The sequence below is a fragment of the Thalassophryne amazonica genome, chromosome 6 (assembly GCF_902500255.1).
Source record: "Thalassophryne amazonica chromosome 6, fThaAma1.1, whole genome shotgun sequence".
In the NCBI taxonomy this organism is placed as follows: Eukaryota; Metazoa; Chordata; class Actinopteri; order Batrachoidiformes; family Batrachoididae; genus Thalassophryne; species Thalassophryne amazonica.
The window spans coordinates 74,273,371-74,299,106 of record NC_047108.1 but is presented as its reverse complement, the minus strand read 5'-3'; the positions used below and the strand labels follow the sequence as shown (position 1 = coordinate 74,299,106).

Sequence of the window (25,736 nt, the reverse complement as noted above, 5' to 3'; positions counted from 1 at the left end):
AATTTTAAATACATCTTTGATCATCCTGGAGCGGATCATTGAGTCTTTGTCATTCTGACTATGATTCAAGCCATCTGAATGGTGGTTTTACATATTCTTTCATGTCTTTCTGGTTTTGTTGCCAATTTAAAGCATTTGAGATCATCATTTTCTGCAGTTATTTATATGTTTTCCCCTGTCTGTTCTTCTAAACAATGTTTGGAACAACCCATTTTACTGAGATTTTCAGAAAGAAATGCACAACAACCAGCATGTACAACATTTGCTTCCTTTGTCTTTAAGGGACCCTTCACACATAGCAGGAATAAGTACAGCTCAGGGCAAATCACAGCGGAACAGCTCGTATAAGAGAACCACGAAAACATCAAGCCGATGGGCAGGCGTGAATGATGCTGCTGCGAGGGTTTCGTGCACGTGGGAATGTGTAACCACATTGCGCAGCTGATGTGAAAATAAAAAATACATGCCACCCATGGGATTCAAACCTGCACTTTTCAAAAGCTCTGACTGCCAGCCAGAAACTTTACCACTGAGCTACCATTGCTGTTGTGTAAAAGGTGCTGGAAAATGCCTGATATCAAGAAGGACAAAGATGTATTTAAGAAAAAATAAAACCACACACCATATAAAAACACCACATTTTATTGAATCCCTCTTATCAAGTGGACAATACAAATATGATCCGTCTGTTCCTCTGTAGATGACCCATGGTCACAGACGTACAGTCATGAAATGACATGAATGATGAAGTAGGGCGCTCTTATCATGTTCACATCTGCTGGCCCCGTGTCCAGCCAGCCCCGCGCGCGTGTCCTGCCCGACATGCGTGTCTTGTGGATGGCGCGCTGCAGGACAGACACCGCGTCATGTGGAACAGAGCTCACGTAGGTGACGTGACATTCAGATCGACCACTGCGTGTTATGATCTGCTGGTCCGTTTTACCTGGGGTAGCCTGTCAATGTGCGCACCATGCATGCACTCACTGCAACCCATTGCCACAGCAGTATATGTTTTTATCTATGTCCACGTGAGTACAGCAAGCAGACATGCGTGTCACAGTGGGCAGTTATTACTTCATGTCCGTCCAAACACAGTACGTGTTCCCCAGCTGGCATGTCCAGAGCCACAGATCTCAACAGCCGCTCCTGTCGGTGGCCACACCCCCTGTCAGTTCAGTGCACACACCAACGTGTCACTGTGTCTGTTTGCAAAACCATACACATGGGGGCACTTAGACAAATTTTACATCCAGCTCGAAAGTCATCGTCTGCTGACTGTTGTCGTGATGATAGTGCGAATGGCCACATATTTTCTGAGTGCCATGCGAGTGGTGTTAGATGTTCGTGTATGCCAGCTGGAATTTGGCTGACACCTGCAGCGAGAAGGTTTGATGGGCTATCACAGGGCACAATCTGTCGTTCAGCTGCTGGTATGTGCAAATAGTTGTAGCAACAGGTGTACGAGGTGTTGGAGGCAGCTATGATTTTACACGTATTGCATATGATTCCTGCGCAATTCGACTACATTCGTACTATGTGTGAAGGGGCCCTACATAAGGGCCACCTGTAAGGGTGTAATAAGGATCACATGAAGAAAAATGGAGACACTGATATATATATATATATATATATATATATATATATATATATATATATATATATATATATATATATATATATATATATATATATATATACGAGGTCTCTTAGATAATAAACCGACCCTTTTATATATTTTTTTTAACTATATGGATTTGAATGACGTGATTACACCAATCATGCTTGAACCCTCGTGCGCATGCGTGAGTTTTTTCACGCGTGTCGGTGATGTCATTTCCCTGTGGGCAGGCCTTGAGTGAGATGTGGTCCCGCCCTCTCGGCTGAATTCCTTTGTTTCACACGCTGCTCGAGACGGCGCGCGTTGCTTTATCAAATTTTTTCTGGACCTGTGAGGAATATCCGAGTGGACACTATTCGAGAAATTAAGCTGGTTTTCTGTGAAAAGTTTAACGGCTGATGAGAGATTATGGGATGTTTCTGTCGGTGTAAGGACTTCCCACGGAGCGGGACGTCGCGCAGCGCTTCCAGGCGACGTTGTCTGGCTGTTTCGAGCTGAAATCATCCTAATTTAAGGTTCTGTTGACCCAGGACGTCGTGAGAGAACAGAGAAGATTCAGAAGAGGCCGGCATGAGGAGTTTATGTGGACATTCCACTGTTAAAGGTCATTTTGTAATGAAAGAATGTGCGCGCAAATTCGCCGAGTCGTTTCCGTGACGACGACGCAAATCTGTGTGCGCCGCGACCAGAAAAACACCTCCGTGTTGAAAACCATTTGTAAAATTCAGGCGGCTTTTGATGGCTTTCAACAAGTGAGTAACTGAGAAATTGTTTAACAGCTTGGGCATGTTCCAACTTGCCCATGGCAGCACCCTGACATCGGGGTGAATCAATCAATCAATCAATCAATCAATTTTTTTTATATAGCGCCAAATCACAACAAACAGTTGCCCCAAGGCGCTTTATATTGTAAGGCAAGGCCATACAATAATTATGTAAAACCCCAACGGTCAAAACGACTCCCTGTGAGCAAGCACTTGGCTACAGTGGGAAGGAAAAACTCCCTTTTAACAGGAAGAAACCTCCAGCAGAACCAGGCTCAGGGAGGGGCAGTCTTCTGCTGGGACTGGTTGGGGCTGAGGGAGAGAACCAGGAAAAAGACATGCTGTGGAGGGGAGCAGAGATCAATCACTAATGATTAAATGCAGAGTGGTGCATACAGAGCAAAAAGAGAAAGAAACAGTGCATCATGGGAACCCCCCAGCAGTCTACGTCTATAGCAGCATAACTAAGGGATGGTTCAGGGTCACCTGATCCAGCCCTAACTATAAGCTTTAGCAAAAAGGAAAGTTTTAAGCCTAATCTTAAAAGTAGAGAGGGTGTCTGTCTCCCTGATCTGAATTGGGAGCTGGTTCCACAGGAGAGGAGCCTGAAAGCTGAAGGCTCTGCCTCCCATTCTACTCTTACAAACCCTAGGAACTACAAGTAAGCCTGCAGTCTGAGAGCGAAGCGCTCTATTGGGGTGATATGGTACTACGAGGTCCCTAAGATAAGATGGGACCTGATTATTCAAAACCTTATAAGTAAGAAGAAGAATTTTAAATTCTATTCTAGAATTAACAGGAAGCCAATGAAGAGAGGCCAATATAGGTGAGATATGCTCTCTCCTTCTAGTCCCCGTCAGTACTCTAGCTGCAGCATTTTGAATTAACTGAAGGCTTTTTAGGGAACTTTTAGGACAACCTGATAATAATGAATTACAATAGTCCAGCCTAGAGGAAATAATGCATGAATTAGTTTTTCAGCATCACTCTGAGACAAGACCTTTCTGATTTTAGAGATATGCGTAAATGCAAAAAGCAGTCCTACATATTTGTTTAATATGCGCTTTGAATGACATATCCTGATCAAAATGACTCCAAGATTTCTCACAGTATTACTAGAGGTCAGGTAATGCCAACCAGAGTAAGGATCTGGTTAGACACCATGTTTCTAAGATTTGGTGGGGCCAAGTACAATAACTTCAGTTTTATCTGAGTTTAAAAGCAGGAAATTAGAGGTCATCCATGTCTTTATGTCTGTAAGACAATCCTGCAGTTTAGCTAATTGGTGTGTGTCCTCTGGCTTCATGGATAGATAAAGCTGGGTATCATCTGCGTAACAATGAAAATTTAAGCAATACCGTCTAATAATACTGCCTAAGGGAAGCATATATAAAGTGAATAAAATTGGTCCTAGCACAGAACCTTGTGGAACTCCATAATTAACTTTAGTCTGTGAAGAAGATTCCCCATTTACATGAACAAATTGTAATCTATTAGACAAATATGATTCAAACCACCACAGCGCAGTGCCTTTAATACCTATGGCATGCTCTAATCTCTGTAATAAAATTTTATGGTCAACAGTATCAAAAGCAGCACTGAGGTCTAACAGAACAAGCACAGAGATGAGTCCACTGTCCAAGGCCATAAGAAGATCATTTGTAACCTTCACTAATGCTGTTTCTGTACTATGATGAATTCTAAAACCTGACTGAAACTCTTCAAATAGACCATTCCTCTGCAGATGATCAGTTAGCTGTTTTACAACTACCCTTTCAAGAATTTTTGAGAGAAAAGGAAGGTTGGAGATTGGCCTATAATTAGCTAAGATAGCTGGGTCAAGTGATGGCTTTTTAAGTAATGGTTTAATTACTGCCACCTTAAAAGCCTGTGGTACATAGCCAACTAACAAAGATAGATTGATCATATTAAGATCGAAGCATTAAATAATGGTAGGGCTTCCTTGAGCAGCCTGGTAGGAATGGGGTCTAATAAACATGTTGATGGTTTGGATGAAGTAACTAATGAAAATAACTCAGACAGAACAATCGGAGAGAAAGAGTCTAACCAAATACCGGCATCACTGAAAGCAGCCAAAGATAACGATACGTCTTTGGGATGGTTATGAGTAATTTTTTCTCTAATAGTTAAAATTTTGTTAGCAAAGAAAGTCATGAAGTCATTACTAGTTAAAGTTAATGGAATACTCAGCTCAATAGAGCTCTGACTCTTTGTCAGCCTGGCTACAGTGCTGAAAAGAAACCTGGGGTTGTTCTTATTTTCTTCAATTAGTGATGAGTAGAAAGATGTCCTAGCTTTACGGAGGGCTTTTTTTATAGAGCAACAGACTCTTTTTCCAGGCTAAGTGAGATCTTCTAAATTAGTGAGACGCCATTTCCTCTCCAACTTACGGGTTATCTGCTTTAAGCTACGAGTTTGTGAGTTATACCACGGAGTCAGACACTTCTGATTTAAAGCTCTCTTTTTCAGAGGAGCTACAGCATCCAAAGTTGTCTTCAATGAGGATGTAAAACTATTGACGAGATACTCTAACTCCCTTACAGAGTTTAGGTAGCTACTCTGCACTGTGTTGTTATATGGCATTAGAGAACATAAAGAAGGAATCATATCCTTAAACCTAGTTACAGCGCTTTCTGAAAGACTTCTAGTGTAATGAAACTTATTCCCTACTGCTGGGTAGTCCATCAGAGTAAATGTAAATGTTATTAAGAAATGATCAGACAGAAGGGAGTTTTCAGGGAATACTGTTAAGTCTTCTATTTCCATACCATAAGTCAGAACAAGATCTAAGATATGATTAAAGTGGTGGGTGGACTCATTTACTTTTGAGCAAAGCCAATAGAGTCTAATAATAGATTAAATGCAGTGTTGAGGCTGTCATTCTCAGCATCTGTGTGGATGTTAAAATCGCCCACTATAATTATCTTATCTGAGCTAAGCACTAAGTCAGACAAAAGGTCTGAAAATTCACAGAGAAACTCACAGTAACGACCAGGTGGACGATAGATAATAACAAATAAAACTGGTTTTTGGGACTTCCAATTTGGATGGACAAGACTAAGAGACAAGCTTTCAAATGAATTAAAGCTCTGTCTGGGTTTTTGATTAATTAATAAGCTGGAATGGAAGATTGCTGCTAATCCTCCGCCCCGGCCCGTGCTACGAGCATTCTGACAGTTAGTGTGACTCGGGGGTGTTGACTCATTTAAACTAACATATTCAGCCTGCTGTAACCAGGTTTCTGTTAGGCAGAATAAATCAATATGTTGATCAATTATTATATCATTTACCAACAGGGACTTAGAAGAGAGAGACCTAATGTTTAATAGACCACATTTAACTGTTTTAGTGTGTGGTGCAGTTGAAGGTGCTATATTATTTTTTCTTTTTGAATTTTATGATTAAATAGATTTTTGCTGGTTATTGGTAGTCTGGGAGCAGGCACCGTCTCTACGGGGATGGGGTAATGAGGGGATGGCAGGGGGAGAGAAGCTGCAGAGAGGTGTGTAAGACTACAACTCTGCTTCCTGGTCCCAACCCTGGATAGTCACGGTTTGGAGGATTTAAGAAAATTGGCCAGATTTCTAGAAATGAGAGCTGCTCCATCCAAAGTGGGATGGATGCCGTCTCTCCTAACAAGACCAGGTTTTCCCCAGAAGCTTTGCCAATTATCTATGAAGCCCACCTCATTTTTTGGACACCACTCAGACAGCCAGCAATTCAAGGAGAACATGCGGCTAAACATGTCACTCCCGGTCTGATTGGGGAGGGGCCCAGAGAAAACTACAGAGTCCGACATTGTTTTTGCAAAGTTACACACCGATTTAATGTTAATTTTAGTGACCTCCGATTGGCGTAACCGGGTGTCATTACTGCCGACGTGAATTACAATCTTACCAAATTTACGCTTAGCCTTAGCCAGCAGTTTCAAATTTCCTTCAATGTCGCCTGCTCTGGCCCCCGGAAGACAATTGACTATGGTTGCTGGTGTCGCTAACTTCACATTTCTCAAAACAGAGTCGCCAATAACCAGAGTTTGATCCTCGGCGGGTGTGTCGTCGAGTGGGGAAAAACGGTTAGAGATGTGAACGGGTTGGCGGTGTACACGGGGCTTCTGTTTAGGGCTACGCTTCCTCCTCACAGTCACCCAGTCAGCCTGCTTGTGAGGCGTAACTGTAAAGCGCTTTGAGCGTCTCATGCAGATGGAAAAGCGCTATATAAATGCAGTCCATTTACCATTTAGTCCGTGATGCCATGCACTGACTTTGTCTACTTACAAAAAAAACTTCAGTCCAATGAAAAATCACGTCAGAAATTCATCCAGCTCTTCACCCAAACTTCATCCATCCATCCATCCATCCATTTTCTTCCGCTTTATCCGGAGTCGGGTCGCGGGAGCAGCAGCTCAAGCAAAGCCGCCCAGACCTCCCGATCCACACACACCTCCCCCAGCTCCTCCGGGGGAACCCCAAGGCATTCCCAAGCCAGCCGAGAGATGTAGTCCCTCCAGCGTGTCCTAGGTCTTCCCCGGGGCCTCCTCCCAGTGGGACGTGCCTGGAACACCTCTCCAGTGAGGCGTCCAGGGGGCATCCGGAAAAGATGCCCGAGCCACCTCAACTGACTCCTGTCAACGTGGAGGAGCAGTGGCTCGACTCCAAGCTCCTCCCGAGTGACCGAGCTCCTCACCCTATCTCTAAGGAAGCGCCCAGCCACCCTGCGGAGGAAACTCATCTCGGCCGCTTGTACTCGCGATCTCGTTCTTTCGGTCATGAGCCAAATCTCATGACCATAGGTGAGGATTGGAACGTAGATTGATCGGTAAATCGAGAGCTTTGCCCCCCTACTGAGCTCTCTCTTCACCACGACGGTCCGATACAGCGACCGCATCACTGCAGATGCTGCACCGATCCGTCTATCGATCTCACGCTCCATCCGTCCCTCACTCGTGAACAAGACCCCGAGATACTTATACTCCTCCACTTGAGGCAAGGACACTCCACCGACCTGAAGAGGGCAAAGCACCTTTTTCTGGTCGAGAACCATGGCCTCGGATTTGGAGGTGCTGATTTTCATCCAAACTTCATCCTCTTCATCTTAATAGCTCTTCATGCCTCCAGACAGTTTACAGAGTAGTGGATTTATTTTTTGTTTTGTTTTTGTGTAAGAAAAATTAGCACCGTCAATTAGCTCCTAGTGGGCGGGCTTCACAGCGTGCAGTGGTACAAAACATATGGAACCATGGTAAATTCATCCCATTTGTGCTGCATTTAGCATGAAATTTGGTTCCATTTACCATGCAGATTTCGTTCCATACATTTTGTACCATTGCACGCTGTGAACCCCGCCCACTAGTGGGGGCGGGGTTTAGCTAAACATGGTGAAGTTTGCTTTGCTGATGGACGACGATTTGAAGGAGCTAATTGACACTGTTAAGTTTTCTAACACACACACAGGTTGACGAGCTGGATGAATTTATGATGTCACAAATCTTAGAAACATGGTGTCTAACCAGATCCTTACTCTGGATGGCATTACCCTGACCTCTAGTAATACTGTGAGAAATCTTGGAGTCATTTTTGATCAGGATATGTCATTCAATGCGCATATTAAACAAATATGTAAGACTGCTTTTTTGCATTTGCGCAATATCTCTAAAATTAGAAAGGTCTTGTCTCAGAGTGATGCTGAAAAACTAATTCATGCATTTATTTCCTCTAGGCTGGACTATTGTAATTCATTATTATCAGGTTGTCCTAAAAGTTCCCTGAAAAGCCTTCAGTTAATTCAAAATGCTGCAGCTAGAGTACTGACAGGGACTAGAAGGAGAGAGCATATTTCACCCATATTGGCCTCTCTTCATTGGCTTCCTGTTAATTCTAGAATAGAATTTAAAATTCTTCTTCTTACTTATAAGGTTTTGAATAATCAGGTCCCATCTTATCTTAGGGACCTCATAATACCATATCACCCCAATAGAGCGCTTCGCTCTCAGACTGCAGGCTTACTTGTAGTTCCTAGGGTTTTTAAGAGTAGAATGGGAGGCAGAGCCTTCAGCTTTCAGGCTCCTCTCCTGTGGAACCAGCTCCCAATTCAGATCAGGGAGACAGACACCCTCTCTACTTTTAAGATTAGGCTTAAAACTTTCCTTTTTGCTAAAGCTTATAGTTAGGGCTGGATCAGGTGACCCTGAACCATCCCTTAGTTATGCTGCTATAGACTTAGACTGCTGGGGGGTTCCCATGATGCACTGAGTGTTTCTTTCTCTTTTGCTCTGTATGCACCACTCTGCATTTAATCATTAGTGATCGATCTCTGCTTCCCTCCACAGCATGTCTTTTTCCTGGTTCTCTCCCTCAGCCCCAACCAGTCCCAGCAGAAGACTGCCCCTCCCTGAGCCTGTTCTGCTGGAGGTTTCTTCCTGTTAAAAGGGAGTTTTTCCTTCCCACTGTTGCCAAGTGCTTGCTCACAGGGGGTCGTTTTGACTGTTGGGTTTTTCCGTAATTATTGTATGGCCTTGCCTTACAATATAAAGCGCCTTGGGGCAACTGTTTGTTGTGATTTGGCGCTATATAAATAAAATTGATTTGATTTGATTTGATGATGTGACATTTGGCTGGACTGAAGTCTTTCTTTTTTGGAAGTACATGACATCAGTGCACGGCATCACGGACTACATCGTCAGAATTATTTTTGAACTATGTAGCTGTTTTTCCAAGTTGAGTGGGAGCAATTTTGGACTCCTATTTAAAGTTTGTGTTGGACTGTTGATGTCAAAGCAGCAGTGATGCACACCGAAATGTAAGTCCTTTTTCTGTTGTTTCTAAATTAATAAAATATCAAATGACAAGCATCTATTTAAGCCGTTATATAAAACAAATATATATATATATATATATATATATGATCCATTTTTCTTCATGTTTTGATTTGGAATAGATTGTGCAGTGTTCAGGATTTTGAACTTTATTCACTTTTTTAAACATATTGCTATTATTTTGAACACAACTGTATATAAGATCTGTTACTTAATTGTAAATGGCTATTATGCTCATTTTGTGCTTTTCTTCTCTTGCATCAAGCATTTCACGAGCATTGCACTGTGCATGTGATAAATGAAGTTGAATTTAATTTGTGCTGTTTAACAGGGATGTATTCTGGTTCCTACTGTGTTCAGTGCTCCCATAAACTAGGAGTTGAGCAAGTGAGGCCAGCAATTGAGGCAACCTGTGACATGTATTTTAACCCATGTGGGTAAAAATTCTAAATTGTTTCCAGACAAATCATATTGTAAACATGTTGCCAATATAAGATTGTGAATCCTGTATTTGAATTATAACAAACAACATGATAGCATGCCAAAGAAAATCTTTTTTTTATGACATAAATGGTAAAAACATTGACAGGAACTACACCTTTAAGCAATAAAGCGTCTGTGAAATAATGCATGCAGTATTTGTACAGACAGATAGTTATTTCTATATAAAGCATACAAGTTTTACTACATGATCATGATCAGTCATGTTGGGGTGCAAGCATGTTTCTGTAAGTACTGTATAATAACCCAAACATCTTCAGCAAAGGACAGTTGTATCTTTTGCACAGAAAGTTTGAAACAGAAGAGTTAATTTGTTTAATTGGATGGAATAAAGCACCGACAGGTCTGTACCTGCACACTGCCAAAGAAAGAGGCACTCCTCTGTGTTAGATACTATTCTGAGCCATACACCCCTGGCACTATAATCAGAGGGCGTGTGTTTTTTAAGTTTATTGGTGTTTGATTATAAAACGTTCACTTATTCACTTACCTGGAAAGGAAGTGCTGCAGCGAGTGCCAAGCTGTCTAATCATGCCCCCTCTGTGCATGCCTGTGTGAGTGTGTGCGTATGCATGTGCGTGTCTGCAGACATGTCTGTTTATGCACATGTGCGTTTGGTAACATGTGCAGTGTGTGAGTGCTGAATGTTTGCAGTTATGATCAGGTGGTGTCAGAGATGTTGAATGTTACAAGTGTTTGAAAGTGTTGGCCCGTCTCCACTGTGTCCCGTCCATGCACATCCTTAACAAAACTGGAGCCTTGTTCTCAGTTGCAAAATATCTTCAAAGAATTCCACTCACTCACTCATCTTCAAGTGCTTACTCTAATGAAGTGTCACGTGAGGCCAGAACCTATCCCAGCAGTCATAGGGCGTGAGGCGGGGTACACCCTGGACAGGACGCCAGTCTGTCAGAGGGCCACATGTAGACAAACAAACACATTCACACACCTACAGTCAATTTAAAGTTTCCAATCCACCTAACCTTCGTGTCTTTGGATGTGGGAGGAAGCTAGAGTACCCGGAGGGAACCCACGCAAACACGGGGAAAACACGCAAACTCAGCACAGAAAGGTCACAGGAGGGAATCAAACCCATGACTTTCTTGCCATGAGGTAACAGTCCTAACCACTATGTCACCATGCCACCTCAAAGAATCCCAGTCATCTTAACTGTACATAGAATCAAGGAGTTGAAAGATTAAAGATATTAAAAAGAAAATTACCCATCTAGGAAGCCTGAAGCTTATCATCACTGAAAGCATGATTATAATAATCTTCTGAATTCACAACATAACATTTTGTGAGCTGTTCTTTATGAGGTCTCTAGGTGATTTCCAAATGCCTGGTGAAATGGCGCCATCATCTGCCCAAATAATGAACAGCAGGCCAGCAGCAGGTCAGTCAATCACTAGCTGAGGGAGACACATTTCATATCTCACTGCTAGAGCCTCAGGTTGTGTTAATAGTCAGGTTCATTGTGGAATTTTGGAGATTTGGTAAAGTGTAAATTTTTAGAAAGCTTATGAAATGAGGAATAAAAAAAAGTTGGTTTTTTTTTTTCCATTGTTTTCAAAGGTTATTATTGCCACCATCTTTTATTTCCAAAATTGGTGACCATCAGAACTTGACACTTGCTTGACTTTTGGTTATTTGTGGGTCACCTTTGTGGTACACCATTAACAAATAACAGCACCATTCATGGTTTAAGGGTTCCTAACTACTTCTTTTTTTTTTTTTTACAAATTCCAAGAAGGATTGAATACATGTGTTGTTTTTTGAAAAATAACAGGCAGTTACAGATATCTGGATCTGATTAGTAAGGCCAAGGCAGCCACGTGGATCAGATTACTTTGTTCCATAAGTCACTGATGTCAACTATACGCAATAAAACCCAAAGTGACAGCACACACTATTACTATTTATCAGCTTCAGGCAAGTTGTAATTCGTATCTCTGGATCCTTGCCCTAGCTTAACCAGAAGTCCAGAAAGCAAAAACTTACTTTTCAAAGGTTTACATTTTTTGAAATCCAAGATGGCTGCCATAACAACCTTTGAAAAAAATGGAAACAGTTTTTTTTTTGGGGGGGGGGGGGGGGTAATTGTTTGTTTTAAATTCCTCATATCATAAGCTTGATGTATGTATAGTTTACCTTCTTTTTTTAAACAACTAACAAAATTAAACAAGGAACCTGACAATTTCCGGAGGTCTTCAATTTTGGAAATCCAAGATGGCTGTTATGTGTCGGACGCAGCTCGGAGAACCGACCAGCGTTTGAAGGACCCAGTATGAAATAAGCAGAGCACGGTTCAAAGGCTAACTGAATTTAATACATAACAGTGATAATATAATAACAAAAGGTGCGGCCTGGCGTGGTGCGCTCCCAGCAGCGCTAACGGTCCGGAGCCAGAAGCTGTTTCGGACCCAAGGACCCCGCCGACACCCCCCAGGTGGCCGCAACAACCGAGTCTGTGAAAGAAGGAACCATTATGTGAGTCCACACTCTACACACAGAACACTTAAAGGTGTACAAACAGCAAACACTTCCTGGCTTGATTACTGATCAGCTTCCCAACCTGCAGGCATGGAACATCCAGTTCACAAAACTCCACTGCAGTGGAAGCTGATACATGACTAACAAACAGCTCAATACAATAAGGTGTGAGGGACACCACATTTACTGACTGTATAACTGTTAGTCACAAAATCTAACGTACCTCAGGAAGTGTGCTGACGAGCGTGAAACCTCACCCCCTCCTCTTTCACAGACTGTGCATCAAACCTGGACGTTCTCAGCATCCGCTGCTGATGAGATGGCTCCCAAGACGACGATCTCACCCGTCTGGTCACAAAGTCGAGTCTCTGGCAAATACACCCTGTGCACTCCAGTCTTAAATGCCAACATGTTCCAATCCATCCAGATGCACCACAGCTGTGAGTCCTGACGAGTCGCAGGTGATCAGGGTGAGGTCCTGACAGCCTCAGCAACACAGCCACTCAGTCCCAAACGCACGCCACCTGGGAGGAAAACCAAAAGACAGAAACAAACCGGCAGCCAGGCCCCCCCAGCCATATAACAGTGGCGCTATAAAAACCTTTGAAAAAATTAGCAGCATTGTTTTTGTAGATTCCTCACTTCATAAGCTTTCTAAAAAGGTATAATTTTTCAAATCTTCAAAAACTTTTAATGGATGTATAAATCATTACATACCCCACCTCCCGCTCAGTGACTGCTGGGATAGGCTGTAGCCCTTTTGACCTTTAACTGGAATAAGGGGGAATAAAAACAATAAATTGATTGATTTAAGGATTTTGGATTTAAGTATGCAGCAGTACAGGCTTTTTTTGAAGAACAAGACATTTTATTGTGAATAGGGTGTAGTGAAGTTATATGAATTCAGCTGATGTGATTGTGTCCACATGATAAAGGTAAGTTCCTTCAGCTTCTCCCTTTCTCCTTGGGTAGAGGTGAGCGATACCAGGAATTTTGGTATTGATCTGATACCAAGTAAATACAGGCCCGGTATCACCGATATCGATACTGATACTTTTTCCTATTTAAGTTTCATAGATCCAAAGGATCCAAAAGACCTAGGATAGAATTTCGCCAAAATTGTATGTGACAACAAAATACTTTATCACAATCAACATTTTTATTTAAAAAAATATCACTCAACACAACTTAAAACAAAATCTCCTGAGGTAGGCTGACAAACCACAATACAAGGGTGCGCTGCTCCGTGTTGTATGACACAGCACAGCGCTGCTCTTACAGACAGAGAGTAGACTTTGATGAATCTGCGTGCGCAGCAGTCAGTGCATGTGGGAGAGAAAAAAGCTTGAGTATCGATCTTTTTACACGAGGATCATTCAATATCAATACCAGCATTGGTATCGATATTATCAATATTAGGATCGATTGCCCACCTCTATCCTTGGGGTCACCACAGCAGATCTTATATGGAGCTGCATGTTGATTTGGCACACATTTCACACCAGATGCACTTCCTGAGACAACTTCGCATCACATAGAGAATTGATACACACAAGGTGATTACAAGATCTCTTAGATCCCAGGTTCACTTCCTACCTGGTACTTTCTATGTGATGTTTGCATGTTCTTCCCATGTATGGGTTATCTTTGGGCACTCTGGCTTTGTCCCACTTCCAAAGACATACAGGTTTGGTGAATTGGTGACTCTAAATTGACCACAGGTGTGAGCCCATGAGTTTGTCTGTCTTTACGTATCGGACTTGTGGTCTGTCCAGGGTGTGCCCTGTCTTTCTTGGGATAGGCTCCAGCCTGCCTACACCATGACTCTGAAATACAATAAGTGGGTTTGGATGGATGGACAAGATATGTTTGGTATGAAGTTTAGGGGAGGTGATGGTCTAGTGGTTAAGCATTGGGCTTGAGACCAGAGGATCCTAGGTTCAAATCCCAGCCTGACCGGAAAATCACTAAGGGCCCTTGGGCAAGGTCCTTAATCCCCTAGTTGCTCCCGGTGTGTAGTGAGTACCTTGTATGGCAGCACCCTGACATGGGGGTGAATGTGAGACATTATTGTAAAGCGCTTTGAGCTGGACAATAAACTGGGCCATATTCGTTTACTCCGGACATCTTCCAAGACTGTGGATGAGTGCTGTGTCTTTGTTTTTGTGGAAACATGACTCAACAACAGCGTCCCAGACCATGCTATCCAGCTAGCACGGCTAACATGCTACTGGGCGGACAGAGCGCTCGTCGAGGGGGGAAAGTCCCGCAGCGGAGGACTCTGTGTTTACATCAGTGATGCCTTGTTTGCAAGCACTGCTCACCACTGGGGGAGTTGATGATTATTAAGTGCCGGCCATTCTACCTGCCGAGGGAATATAGTGCTATTTTGCTGGCAGCTATATACAGTGAGGAAAATAAGCATTTGAACACTCTGCGGTTTTGCAAGTTCTCCCACTTAGAAATCATGGAGGGGTCTGAAATTTTCATCTTAGGTGCATGTCCACTGTGAGAGACATAATCTAAAAAAAAAAAAAAAAAAAAAAAAAAAATCTGGAAATCACAATGCATGATTTTTTAATAATTTATTTGTATGTTACTGCTGCAAATAAGTATTTGAACACCTACCAACCAGCAAGAATTCTGGCTCACACAGACCTGTTAATTTTTCTTTAAGAAGCCTTCTTATTCTGCACTCTTTATCTGTATTAATTGCACCTGTTGAACTTGTTACCTGTATAAAAGACACCTGTTCACTCAATCAATCACACCCCAACCTGTCCACCATAGCCAAGACCAAAGAGCTGTCTAAGGACACCAGGGACAAAACTGTAGACCTGCACAAAGCTGGGATGGACTACAGGACAACAGGCAAGCAGCTTGGTAGAAGACAACAACTGTTATGATTATTTATTAGAAAGTGGAAGAAACACAAGATGACTGTCAATCTCCCTCGGTCTGGGATTCCATGCAAGATCTCACTTTGTGGGGTAAGGATGATTCTGAGAAAGCTCAGAACGACACAGGAGGACCTGGTCAATGACCTGAAGAGAGCTGGGACCACAGTCACAAAGATTACATTAGTAACACATGATGCTTTCATGGTTTAAAATCCTGCAGGGCAGCAAGGTCCCCCTGCTCAAGCCAGCACATGTCCAGGCCTGTTTGAAGTTCACCAGTGACCATCTGGATGATCCAGAGGAGGCATGGGAGAAGGTCATGTGATCAGATGAGACCAGAATAGAGCTTTTTGGAATCAATTCCACTTACCATGTTTAGAGGATGAGAACAACCCCAAGAAAACCATCCTAACTGTGAAGCATGGGGGTGGAAACATCATACTCGCTGTCATAGTTTAAAGTCCTGCAGGGCAGCAAGGTCCCTCCTAGGTGGAGGGACCTTGTTGCTGAAACTCCAAAGATCTGTATGGAGGAGTGGACCAAAATCCCTGCTGCAGTGTGTGTGCAAACCTGGTGAAAAACTACAGGAAACGTCTGACCTCTGTAATTGCAAACAAAGGCTACTGTACCAAATATTAACATTGATTTTCACAGGTGGTCAAATACTTATTTGCAGCAGTAACATATAGTAAATTATTAAAAAATCATACATTGTGATTTCCGGATTTTTTTTTTTTTTTTTTTAGATTATGTCTCTCACAGTGGACATACACCTAAGATGAACATTTCAGACGCTTCCATGATTTCTAAGTGGGAGAACTTGCAAAATCGCAGGGTGTTCAAATACTTATTTTCCTCACTGTACATCCCTCCCAGCTCCAACAACAACAGGAGTGAGGCACTGAACAAACTCCACCAGCACATCAGTGAACAGCTGACAGACCACCCTGATGACTTCCTCATCCTGGATGGGGATTTCAACCATGCCAACCCCAAGAGCATGTTTCCACAACTCCATGGACATGTCAACTTTCCCGCTAGAGGCACAATATCTTGGACAATGTTTACACCACACACAAGGAAACCTACAAAGCCTCCTCCCTCCCCCACCTTAGGACCTCTGACCACTCCACTGTTATGCCAATGCCTGCATACAGACCGCTGGTTAAAGTTACAAAACCAGCCAAAAAGGTGATCCGAGTGTGGTCAGAGGGGGCATCAGAAGCGCTCTAAGACTGTTTTTCCACTACTGATTGGAGCATGTTCAGAGAGGCAGCCACCTACAATAACACCACAGACCTCCAGGAGTACACGGAGACCATCACTGCCTACATGAGGAAGTGCATGCATGACATCACGGTCTCCAGAACCATCTCCATTCGGGCCAATTAGAAACCATTGCTGACAGGGGAAGTCCACAGGCTCCTGAAGGCTCGAAACACTGCCTTCAGAGGTGGGGACAAGGTGGGCCTAAGGACAGCCAGGGCCAACCTGTCATGGTGAATCAGAGAGGCTAAGAGACAATACTCCAGAAGGATCACTGACCGCTTCAAGGACAGCAGAGACTCCAGGAATCTATGGCGGGGTATTCAGACCATCACGGACTATAAGCCCACCCCGCATACCTGCGACAACACCCCCTCTCTGCTGAATCAGCTGAACAACTTCGCTCGCTTTGAGGCAGACAACAACATTCCAGCACAGAGGATCCCTCCGCCTTCCCTCTCTCCGTCACTACTTTCAGATAGCATGAGGCGAACGCTCAGAAGGATCAATGCAAGGAAAGCCCCCGGTCCCGACGATATTCCTGGTCAGGTCCTGAGAGACTGTGCTGACGAGCTCTTCAACATCTCGCTGAGACAAGCTGTTGTCCCGATGTGCCTCAAAGCCACCACCATCATCCCAGTCCCGAAGAAGTCGTCTCCCTCCTGCTACAATGACTACTGCCCGGTCGCACTCACTCCCATCATTATGAAGTGCTTCGAGCGGCTAGTCGTGAACCATATCAAATCTGCCCTCCCCCCCGCACTGGACCCCTACCAGTTTGCATATCGGTCCAACCGCTCGACTGACGATGCTATCGCCACTGCCCTCCACTCAGCCCTCACTCACCTGGAGACCAAGGACTCACATGTCAGAATGTTGTTCATCGACTTCAGCTCAGCATTCAATACAATCATCCCCCAGCAGCTCATCCTCAAACTAGTCCAGCTGGGACTCAACACCTCCCTGTGCAACTGGCTGCTGGACTTTCTGACGGGGAGACCACAGGCAGTTCGGGTCAGCAGCAAGACCTCCAGCACCATCACGCTGAACACAGGAGCTCCCCAAGGATGTGTGCTGAGCCCCCTCCTCTTCACTCTGCTGAACCACGACTGCACACCTACATCCAGCTCCAACCTCTTCATCAAGTTCGCAGACAACACGACTGTGGTGGGTCTCATCAACAACAATGAGACAAGCTACAGGAGTGAAGCGAGCCGCCTGGCCATGTGTTGCACGGATAACAAACTCCACCTGAACGTGGAGAAGACGAAGGAGATTGTCAGGGACTTCAGGAGAGAGCCCGCTCAGCATGCTCTACTAACCATCAATGGCGCTGAAGTGGAGCGGGTGAGCAGCACAAACTTCCTGGATGTACACATCTCCTAAGACCTGTCCTGGAACATCAACACCACATCTCTGGCCAAAAAAGCCCAACAGCAACTCTGGAAACACATCAAACTTCTTTATGTTTGTTTGTTTTTAATAACCTGGTATCATTTACTTTCAGCACACATTTAAACCTAGTCGGTTCACACGTAAAGCATTCATTATATGAGCAATCGTGATGGCATCAACACTTTCAGCTTTGTATGTCTTTGGTGATCGTCGAGCTCCAGAGATAAAATATACAATGAGCAGTCATGCTCATTTCAAGCAAATAAATGTCTTTACTAAAACAGAAAAACATGGTGAGTGAACAACGGCGTAAATGAACATCTGTTCCCACACTGTGTTAAACAATGACAGCTAAATGACGTGGTGAGCTGGATTTGTACTGGAATTTTTTGTTGGACCTCTGTCATTCATATTGGAAAATGTTTCATATACAAAAGAAATCCTCAAACGAACCCGACGTTTTTCCAAACATCAGAGTCAGCACTGTGTTAATGGGCTCAAACTGTTCAACCCACTTGTGATAATCCATTGTCAGTTTTCCCTACAGCAAATAGGATTAACTGACCCAGCCTTTCATCCGATCATGAATAAAGAGCCGTGCCAAACACTTAAGCTAATATATTAGCAGAGGCTACCTTCTCCTTCTAAAGAGATCATCTGGAAGAAGAAGAAGAATAAAAAACAATGTTCTTAAGAAATAATGTTTTGTTTTTTAACTGGAAGACCACACTTTTGAATAAAAAGAGGGATTTTTTTTATTCTATTTGGAAGAAAACTTAGTTGGATAATGTGAAACAACAAGAGCAGCTCTTTTAAGAGTCTTCTGCAAAAACTGAACAAGAAGAAAGTTAATTGGTGAGTTTAGCCTATTACAAATGTACTGCAAAATAATTTTCAAACATTTAATTGCATTGCACATTCACCTCACATATGATCTTCTGTTCAGTGGCTTAAAGATGTAGTTTACTCATGTTTTGCACTTGTTACCATAACATTTATTAGCTTGCAACTTCTGATTGTTAAGGCAGTGTTTGTGTTATAAATGAATAAATAATGCACTGACTTTACAAACGTTTAATTGCATTGCACGTTCCCCTCACTTGATCCTCTGTTCAGTGGCTTAAAGAATTAGTTTACTTACATTTTATGCGGTAGTGACATTAATTAACTTGTTAGCTGTACTCAACACCATGTATGCCTTATAAATAAGTAATGTACCAATTAAATTAATTTTGCTTTTTTTCTGCATGAAGTGGTAAATGTGACATGTACTCTGGTGCAACTTATATACTTTTTTCTCTTAAAGAAGCATTTTTAGACAGGTGCGGCTCCGGAAAATATGGTAAGTCCAACCCAGCTATAAAAACGGATCCCAGCTTTGGCTGGGGAAGTTAACTGAAGGCATTATTGTGAAGCACTTTAAGCATCTGCTAGGGGTGGTAGCCAAGTGGTTAATGCGCTTTGTTTCAGTTCAGAAGGTTCCGGGTTCAAATCCCATCCCTGCCACATTTCTCCATGTAATGTGGAGCTGCGTCAGGAAGGGCATCCGGTGTAAAACCTGTGCCAATTCAACATGCAGATCCACCTTGGATTTGCTGTATTTGCAACCCCGAGTGCAAACAAGGGAGCAGCTGAAGGGACTTACTTTACTTTAAGCATCTGCTAGATAGGTAAGTGTTGTAGAAATGCAAGTGTTCTTCTTCAAAGACTCACAGATTAATAAGAAAAAATACATACATCTCTTTGTTTATATATTGTATGAGAAGTTATTACCCGAGGCCATCAAATATGGCAATCGGGTATTGCGAAAATTTTGTGTCCGATTGTCCGTCCCTCTGTCTGCCTGTTTGTGCTCAGCACAAGGCCAGTCCTATTACTCCCAGAGTCTTCAAATTCACAGGGAACATACTTGGGACACAGACCTTGGACATATTCAAAAATGGCTAACCTTGATCTATTTTAAGAGGTATTTTTAAGAGGTTAAAAAGTCACCTTCTGTTTCATTCTCTTACATTTTTTGGTTTGTTTTTTGAGGAGCAGAGTAGAGCGACAGTGTGACATCAGTGGCTTGTCTAGCTAGCTGCAAACTCTGTTTCTTTTGTGTGTAAATACAACCTCTTTGTCATATATTATGTAAAGGTTAGCGAGAAATAAACACTTCTAAAACTGAAAATGCTGTTTATGTAACCTGATAACACCTCTGAAGTGATTTACAAGACATCTCATGGACGTCAGGGTGCATGCTAACTTCAGCGATTGCCAAAAGCTCATGTATGCACACACGCATGCCCTCCTGCAGACACCGTTAAAAAGTAAATATTGTTTATGATTGACAGAGGGCCGTTATTGAACATGTACAATTTGTACATAAGACAATAGGATCTTAATAACAAGAGCAATCTGAGATTTCTGACCTCTGCCAAGGGCTGATGAGGATTCAAAACAAAACACATCACTCATACCGTGACCCAGACTTTACCTTGATCCCGATTCCACAATGCAATGCAATAATTGCATACTGATCCAGAATGGTCTGACAGATCAACATGTTGCAATCTGATATTTAATTCACAAGCTGAAACTAAATAGTGTTGTCCTGATATTGATTTTACATCGTGATGTTGTATCTTTCTCCTGCAGAATCTGCATATTGATCCAGATCACTCCCAACATCCAACATTAACAGGCTCTTCCTTTGTATAATAGCCACGTGATTTAAATTTTGTCAACATCCATCAAGCAGATTTGAAGTGATCCTCAAAATGGTGCAAATTTAAGAACTGATCCAGAATCAGGATCTTGATCCCGATCCCCTCCAAAATTTAATGGCGTCTTCCATGCCCAAATATCTATCTGTGGTGCAAATTCATCTAAATCTGTGCAGTAGTTTTGACGTAATCCTTAAAAGCCTATAAAGTGAAATCTTGAGCCAGAATCTGGATCCGGACCTGGATCACCTCCAAAATTCAGTGGAGTCTTCCTTCACCTAATATCTATCTCTGGTGAAAATTTAGTCAAAATCCGTGCAGTAGTTTTGACATAATCCTGCTAACAGACAGGCAGACACATAAATAAACGCTGATGATTTTGTTAATGTAAATATAAAAACAATAAATGTATAATAATATATATGTACACAAACACACACACACATATATATGTGTGTGTGTGTGTGTGTTTGTGTGTGCATACACACTTTGCACTGGGATATCAGTTGAACAACAGCAAATTATAAACACAATGCTCATACGGCCGAGAGTACTTTAACATTGTGTTATATTTTTAAGATTACTGTTGCTTTCCGTGTGTACTGTGTATACTATGTAATCTTCTATAATAATCTTCTTAATAATCTTTTCAATTGAAGAAGCGGTTGCTTAACCTTTTTAATCTTAAGTGAACAGCAATTAATGTTGGCATGGCACACTGGCAATGGGCGGAAATATCACATTCTTTTGAGACGGGGACGTCACTGACTAGCGTCATAAGAACTGCTCACCAATTTGGAATTGTCTGTCATTATATGCATAAGATGCAAATTTAAAAAACATGTTATTCATTATAGGCACACGATGCAGATGAAAAAAAAAAACAGTCATTATATGCACAATATGCAAATAAAAAAACAAGCATTTTATTGATGGTCCACCATCATTTTCCTTTTTTTTTTTTTTTTTTGAAGTAGGGTTATGAACACAATTTCAATTTCAATTTATTTTCATTTATATAGTACCAAATCACAACAAGGTTGCCTCAAGGTGCTTCACACAAGTAAGGTCTAACCTTACTAACCCCCAGAGCAACAGTGGTAAGGAAAAACTCCCTCTGAGGAAGAAACCTCAAGCAGACCAGACTCAATGGGGTGACCCTCAGCTTGGGCCATGCTACAGACAAATTACAGAACAATTCACAAAACAAATATACAGGAAATGTTGCCGGTGCACAGGACGGTTGCCGGAACAGATACCACACCGATCTAATAATGGCGTGGGGCAGATAGCCATTGGTCTGACTCTGAAGGCCCACAGTACTAAGCTCAGCTGCCACATAGCGCTCTGGACTAGGCTTGTCCAATGTGGCTCTACTGATCTTAATCAGCTTGGTTGCAACAAAAAATGGCAGAACGCTCTGGATAATAATCCCTTTGCGCTTGTTTTCCGCTTGAAGTCCATGTGAAAAGAAGTCCACAAATAGCTTGGAGGCAGAATAGATGGTTAGGAGAGGAACTGGGTACACCCCGCTGGCTGACGAGATGTTGGCCCCCTTCCCCTCTCCACCATTCCAGGCAAAACAAGACGAGTCATCTGACAGACTGATGTGATGTTCACATTGACAATGGTGTTGATGAAACTATCGAGTTCAGGAACTTTTAGGAAGAATTCAGGGTAAGAATAAGATATTCCCACGTTGTTCACCAATACTCCAGTCTCCAGTCCTGCAAGCCCATCTTCAATTTTAGGGTAGATATCGACAGCACTAAAGTCTGCTGCAATGGGTTTTGTCTCCACATTTGCTCTCGATTGCCTTTGATTCATTCAACACACTGCTGATTCATTGCAAACTGCTTAAATGGATTATTTATAGAACACTAATACAAAGTATTGTTTTGAAAGGGAGCTGGCAGTTAGGCTGTGCTTTTCGTTGTTTTCACTTGAGTCAAAAATTTAATTAATCTGTGGAATATTGGTGGGGGCTCTCTCTTATGATTGTCATTATAATGTTTAAAAAGAGTAAACACAGTTGTTTGACAATAAATGGCTTCACACAACCATTAATCATGAATGAACAAAAAGGTTTTTGTGTTATCATTTTTATTCCCTGAAAAATCGCCAAAAAAATGTAAAATTCTGCCAAGGTATGTAAACCTATGAGCACAACTGTATAACAGGTTAGCAAGAGATGGTGTTTCTACGCTGATGACAGATAGATCCCAGCTTCCCCTTTAAATTTTTCTTTAGATATCTATCTTTTATTTGCGTCATAATGTTCATTCTTTAGTGTTAGTAAAAATCCAAATCATACCAGTAATAAATGAATAAAATAAACAAAAAAGGTAAAAAAAATAAAAAAAAAAAACTCCATTGAGAAGATTAACAATTGTTTCCAAGCAGTATTGGCGCTTCTAGCTTTCACACAGTGCATTTCTGTACTTTTATCACAAAACCAGCACAACACAGCCCCGTGAACTTTACCAGCATGTGCGCCGTCATTCACCTCACTGACCGCACTCTGTCCATTGAAGAATTGGACAAAGGAGCAGTGATTAAAAAAAAAAGAAAAAAGCAGCAGTTCATGACGCTATCTTCCGCAGAAAGAGGAAGTCATTGTACCAGAGAGCCCTTACAGCCATGTTCCCAAAAACATGCTTACATGGTAATCTGAGCTCTGCTGGACTCTCCAAATGGTGCAGAAATAACAGCACCAAAAAGCCCAACTTGTTGGGGAAGTGTCGTGACACGGACCCACAACAGGGGGCGTTAATGAAGGGACAATGGAATAGCCAAAAAATAACAATTTAATGTTGTGAAGGTGCACAACGTAATACAGATACAAATATGTGTTATATCAATCCGACAAAAAGGTGATGTGTGGCAGGCTCGAAGATAGGAGACGTCCGGTGAGAGAAAAGCCGGAACCCACACAAGCCTCACCACCAACGGACCTGAAGAACACCGGAGCCGCCAAGCCCTGCACCCCAGGTGGCCACTGTCTTCAGCAGTCAGACCCGGTACTGCTGGCAGAAAACAGAAACAGTTCTGGATGAGTGTGAGTACGCACACTCAGTAATCCCACAGTCTGTGTTCAGTTAAGGAGGGAGAACCTCCACCTCCAATCACACACTCGTGCAGCTCCTGAGATAACCACTTATCTGGGTGGGGTGTGAGGCGAAGCCGTTGCAGTCCACACCAAACGCCAACTCCGCAGACAGGGTATCCGTCCCAGGAAAACGGCTGCAAAAAGAGATCAGACTAATACTCGAATTTTAAGTCAGCAGAGAAAATTACCTGTATGGTAGAAGATTTCTCGGCGAGGAGGTGGAGTTGCAGTCCGGTCTTTATAGTGGTGGTGATGGGTGACAGCTGGTGTTGACAGATGACAGCTGTCACCTCCAGCGGCGCCGATGCCCTCTCGTGCTTGGAGCCCGCACTCCAAGCAGGACGCCATCTGGTGGTGGTGGGCCAGCAGTACCTCCTCTTCAGCGGCCCACACAACACAACTGGATGTTGTGGGTGCACTCTTGCCTATATGTCCCTGTTGGAATTTCTCCTTACCTTTGTAATAACTGCTTCTTTGATTTATTTTTATTGCTATGGCAGAGATGTTCTCTCTGTTTGAGTCATCCTTAATGGATATTAGCACTTTTGATTAACTGTCCTGTTAAATGAGTGATTTTAACTGTATGGACGACTTGCTTCATCTACAGAAAGGGGTGGAGAAACACTGGAGGCTATCTGAATGAAGAACAACCGTTGTAGTGAAACTGTTGGGAAAGTGTAGGAACACGGACCCACAACAGGGGGCGCAAATGAACGGACAATGGAGAAAGTCAAATCACAAAGTTTTACTGTTGTGAATTCACACAACAAACACAACAGATTACAAATACAGCAGTAACCGAATTCCAAAGGTGTCGTGTGGGCAGGCTCGACGATAGGAGACGTCTGTCCGAGTCGAACCGGAACCACCCGATTTCCTCTGCCACCGAACCCCGGGGATACTGGAGCCGCCAAGTCCCGAACCCCAGGTGGCCACTGCCTCCGCTCGTCGGATCCGGTACTGCTGGCAAGGAACAGAAACAGTCAGGTGTGGGTGCGGCTGCACCCAGCAACACACAGGGTGGAAACACCACCTCCACCTCTTGTCAGGAAAATACAGGTGAGTGCAGGAATGTGAGTACTTATCCAAAATACAGTCTCCTGCTGTCTTTTCTCTTTCTGTGTAAAGGCAAAAAGTATTTAATGGTCAAAAGATGATCTGTTTGGCTGGATACGTTACCTCCTTGGTAGAGCGATATCTCCGCAATGAGGTGGAGATGCCGTCCTGCTGATATACCTCCCTGTTGATTGATATCAGCTGTCTCGTCTCAGGTGATGGGTGACAGCTGTCACCCAGGCTGCTCCTGTGAGGCGGCAGCGCCCTCTGGTGCCTGGAGCCCGCACTCCAGACAGGGTGCCCTCTGGTGGTGGTGGGCCAGCAGTACCTCCTCTTCAGCGGCCCACACAACAGAAACATGTTACATGCACACTGTGGGGTTTGGGTCCTGTCTAGGGTCTGGCCTGGGAATCTATTGTGCTCACAGGCCTGGTCTGCTCCTGACTGCAGGGTAATTTGTTCCACTTCTCCACTGCATGGCTGGTTTGGTTTCTCTGAGCTTACTCCAGGCCCCCTGGTGGTACAAGGTGCTACTCCCTCGGGCTGCTTGTCCACTCATCATGTGTGTCCTCCCTGACAAAGGAAGCTGTCAGCGATGTGGAGGCAGTATGGCAACGATGTACTTCCTTACATTCAGTCACTTTATCTCATATCTCTTTACATTTACAGGGCTATATTTACAGCACTTCACTTTTTCCACATTTTGTTATATTACAGCCTTATTCCAAAACGGAGTGAATTCATTCCCTCCACCTCAAAATTCTACTCACAACACCCCATAATGACATGAAAAAAAGTTTGTTTTGTTTTGTTTTCTGCAAATTCATGAAAAATAAATACTAAGAAATCACGTATGGGTGATTCTTTAACTACGGGCACTATTGGCCTTGTAAATGTAATTTCCACCACACCATTGCCTTACACTATAAAGCGCCTTGGGGCAACTGTTTGTTGTGATTTGACGCTATATACATGTGCTCTGATGTCACTGTTTATCTCCATAGAAACTACCCAAACAATCTTTCATACAAACTGTTTAAAGGGACATTACAGTGTTGTGGTGGAAATTACGGCAATAGTGTGGGACAACT

General features: G+C 43.0%; 1 pseudogene; it reads right to left on the bottom strand.

Moving 5' to 3' along the window:
• Nucleotides 1-18,393: 18,393 nt before the first annotated feature.
• LOC117511471 lies at nt 18,394-23,122 on the bottom strand (annotated as a pseudogene).
• Nucleotides 23,123-25,736: the final 2,614 nt, after the last annotated feature.